The following is a 4,768-nucleotide window of genomic DNA, read 5'->3' as shown; positions in this document are numbered from 1 at the left end:
TAATAAAGCACTGTCTGGCCAATAGGAATCTAGATAGGTGGGGCTAGGAGTCCAGGAGGACTCTGGGTAGGAGTAACACGAGGAGTTCGAGATGTAACCGCCATTGGGGTAGGAAGCCTGGAACTATTCTCCGGTAAGAGACATACTTAGATTAACAATTATGGGGTAATTACTTAAGTCAGAGCTAGCCAGTTAGAAACAAGCAAGGCCAACAGCTTCATAATTAATATAGCCTCCTGTGTGTTTATTTGGGACTCATTCGGATCTAGAACCAGGCTGGCGCGGTAGAGCCCAGGCGACTGGCGGGGGATAAACCAAAGCGGCTAGCAAAGATAAAGCTTCTCTTAACAGGGAAGGGTTTATTTCACTTTATAAGTTCATCACTGATGAAAGTCAGGGCAGGAACTGAAGCAGAGGCCATGGTGGAGGGGGGCTTACTGGCATGCTCCTGTTGAGTTGCTCAGCCTTTCTGATAGAACCCAGGACCACCTGCCCAAGGTTGGCACCACCCACAATAAACTGGACCCTCCCACATCAATCATTAATCAAGAAAATGCACCACAGGCCAATCTGGTGGGGACATTTTCTCAACTCAAGTTTCCTCATCTCAAATGACTCTAAACTATGTTAAGTTTATAAAAACCAAGCCAGGACAGGTGGTGATGGAGAATCTGCTCCATGCTCCTTGCTTAGCTACCAGTTTTTTGATGGTGTAACCATTGGATACCATATGGATGCATCATTCTGATCTCTCCTTTCCTCTCTTCTTATGTGCATGTTTCTCTCTAATTTCCACCCTTTATCAGGATGCCAGCCATATTAGGTCCACACTGAAGACCTAGTAACAGAATCATCCACATCATTTCCAATTAAGGATATCTTCATAGGTAGTAGGACTCAAGACTCCACTGTCCTTTCTGGAATCCCAATTCACTTCATTAACAAGCCCAGACTTGTCTGCCCATGGGACCTAAAGGGAACCACTGGCTCCTAACCTCTATTACCCACTTCCCATGCATATTAACTCTCTTACTTTTCCAGACTGCATCTGTATGAGGGCCCAGTGGATCCTGCTGGTGTTCCAGACAGAGGCTGTAAAGAGTTCTGGGACAGAAAGTAAGAGGCACATTGAGCAGTTGAGACTCTGTGGGAAAATGCCATGATAAAAGCTGATGCAGAGGAATAGAGGGGAGACCAATGAGCATCTGACAACTGCACAAGGATGTGGTTGCTGCTTGCCTCTTCTACTGATCTTGGAGCTCCAAGAGGCAATTTTATCACAGTCTCCCCTAATCCTTGCCACTATTGTTCTGATACTCAGAACAATGCCTGGGGCATTAAGACACCTGAGTTATACTGAAAGGCGGGAGGAATATCCATCCATCTCAACATCTTCATCATGGCTGTGTGTTGGAGGGACTAGATGCAGCTAGCTGTAAAACATTCCTTGAGCCAGTCAGGGAGCATTCTTTTCCCTGCACCTTTTCTATACTTACTCAGTTGGGAAGATTATAAAACATGACCTGCTCCCCCCACTCCCCACTCCACTGCCTCTTAATTTTCGAGAGATGCAGCTACATCAAGGCATTTTGTTATTTCAAATTTTTATGTATCCCAGCTGTCTTCTTTTTTTTCCTTTTTGTAAAACCACATTAAAACAGACATTTCTGGTAGTTTAATAGCCAAGTGTCTTTGGAGAGGATCCAGGGTGGAGCCTCAGTAGAACAAACAGTGCTGTAACAAGGTTACTGTGTACGGCTATGATCATTGCCATCTTTATTTCAACATGGCTTACCCACAGAGGAAAGAGAGGTTGTCCACAAATGCTCATTTAAAAGTAATTTCTAAGCATCTGTCTGCTCTGGTCGCTGCATTAGGTACTAAGTGGACAGAACATGTTCAATTGAGATCCTAACAAGGTCGTTTCAAAGCACTTACTCACTTGGTTCACCCTGGGTGCATGGGGACACTGTGACCTGACTCCAGGAATTGCTCATTAAGAAAAAAAACAGGCAAAGAAAGCTCTTTTGTGCTGACCTCAAAGCACTTGTCATTTCCTAATGTATTTTCTACTGCATTTCCTGTACTCCCAGTTCTCACCCGTCACCCTGTTCATGACCCTTGGCCATCAAAGTGGCGTTGGGTTCAGGCCCTGTAGTTAAAGGAACAAGTGGGCAAACCTAGGCCTTTAAGCTGTAGAGAAATTTGTGATCTATTGACAGTCAAAATGAGGATGATGCAACCCTAAGGAATCATCCTTTTTTTTTATGTTTTTTGTTTTCTTTTTAGTTTCTTTATAATACACACCCCTCTAGTTATTGATGAGTATCACCTACAATATATTGAGTGTTAGTCACTCATGAATATTTCTCATTCTCAGAACAGCCCTATAAAGCAGGCACCACTATTTTCATTTTCAATCGAGAGTCTGAGATCCAGAGATTAAATACTATGCCTAACATGGCAGTTTTGGGATTCGGAGCTATTCTCATCCAGATCTTACCTGCTATATTATATACTTTACGGTATATTTTAAACATTCTGCTAATAAGCCTTTTGGTGCTTCTGGGAATGCTGCTGAGAATGGTGGCTGTGGTGACTAATCTTGATTATCAACTTGCCATGGCTGGGAAAAGGGGACCTCAACTGAAGAATTGTCCCCATCAGACTGGCCTGTGGGCATGTTTGTGGAGGCATTGCTAATGAATGGAGAAAGGTCTATCACACTGTGGGTGTTGCCACCTGTGGGCAAATGTGGGCCTAGGTTGTATAAGGAAGGTATCTGAGGAAGCCATAGGAAGCAAGCCAATGAGAAGCATTCCTCCGTAGTCCCTGCTTCAGTGCTGGCCTTTAAGTTTTTGCCTTGAGCTCCTGCATGCTCCCCTTAATGATGGGGTATAAAGCGTAGGATGAAATGAACCCTTTCCTTCACAAGTTGGTTTTGGTCAGTGTTTTGTCACAACAACAGAATGCAAAGAATAGTAACACTTCCTTTATATGACTCGCCCAACCCAAAACGGGTCTCCAGTTCAGAACACTCTTTATGAAACCTCAAGTTGGACCCACAGGCTTTTGTGTCTGCTGGTCCCATCTGTGTAATGTCCAGCTTCAGCATCCATGAATTCTTGCACTTTTCTTTAATAAGACATTAATCTCATCCAGGACCCTGTCTCACTCAGTCACTGGAAAACTTAGGATGGGAAAATGACAGGTTCTCTTGGGCCAATGGTAGCCAGGTGTCTGAGACAGTAGGAAAGATGGATGGAAGGGGAAATTGACAGGGTGCATTTGTCACCACAGTGGTGAGGCAGGTAGGAGGGAAAAGTAGAGTCAAAGGTACTTGGATTTTTTTCCCTTGAGCTGTTAGGCAGGCAGCCTACACTGGAGAAGACCCACCTTGAGGACAAAGAGAAGGGAAACTTGCAGTCCTTTGCAGTCCTCATCTGCTACTCTTTCTTGAGTTGTTAAACAAATTCTTGTGCCATGTGCACACAATTTTTCCAGAACCATATCATCAGGAAACAGTTTGCATTGGCCCTCGAGATACTTTACCAAATTTTAACCAATGATAACATCAAAGTGAATGGATGGTTTGGTTCATTGTTCTAACCACACATTGCTCATTATGAAAATGTGCAACTTTGCTGGCTTCCAGGGGCCAATTTCTTCTGTGAATATTATTTCTTTACAGTGTTTATATTTATTCTATTTAGCCATACATGTGAAACATTCTCTTACTATTTTTTAAAGGAGAACTCAGAGACACAATTCAAAATGATGTTGAGAGGAATTTATCTCTTGTTCTTATGTAATGGTACTAGATTTTCTATTGCTTTTATTGTCTGAACCAATGGCCACCTGAGATTCTTTTAGTAGACACAGCTTCTTGCTGTGACCTCATCCTGCAGGATGTTCTTATTTAACAGGGAGGAGGCATATGCATCTTAAGTTGACCAGGTAGGCTTGGGAATCACCAGCCTTAGTCAAGGTCTCCAGATTCAAAACTTCAGATTGGTTAGATCAGCATTTTACTTTATTTGAAACAATACAGACCTTTTGGGATAGAAATGGAGTTTTATTAGAAAACAAAACAACCTCCACAAAAAAACCCCTGGTATCAAGTTCCTGAGTACTTGCTGTCACTACATATTAGGATAGTTGCATTTTGTTTTGTTTCATTTAAACTTTTTAAATTTTGTGTATATCTGTGTCTGTATGTGGGTATGCACATCTGAGTTCAGGTTCATGCAGAGGCCAAAAGAGGGAATCAGATTTCCTGGTACTAGAGTTCATGACTCTAGTTGTGAGCTGCCTAATGTAGGTGATGGGAACCTAGGTCATTTACAAGAGCAGTATACTTTCTTGACCACTGAGTCATCTCTCTAGTCATCCTGCCTTTATCTCCACCCATTGGTTATTTAAGACAGGGTCTTATGTAACTTAGCCCAGCCTCAAAATTTCTGTGTAGCCTCTACCCTCCTGCCTCTACCTTCCAAATATTAGGAATACAGATGTGTACCACCATGCCAGGTCTTATGTGATGCAGAGGACAGAAATCAAGATTTCATGTATGCCAGGTGTCTTAGTTTGGGTTACTGTTGCTATGAAGAGACCACAGTAACTCTTAAAAAGGGAAACATTTAATTGGGACAGCGGCTTACAGTTCAGAGGTTCAGTCCTTTATCATCATGGCAAAGAGAATGGTGGTGCACAGGCAGACATTATGCTGGAATAGTCCTACCTCTTGCAGGCAACAGGAAGTTGACTG

The sequence above is a fragment of the Mesocricetus auratus genome, unplaced genomic scaffold, assembly GCF_017639785.1.
Source record: "Mesocricetus auratus isolate SY011 unplaced genomic scaffold, BCM_Maur_2.0 Super-Scaffold_100022, whole genome shotgun sequence".
NCBI lineage: Eukaryota > Metazoa > Chordata > Mammalia > Rodentia > Cricetidae > Mesocricetus > Mesocricetus auratus.
This window is presented reverse-complemented; position numbering follows the sequence as displayed.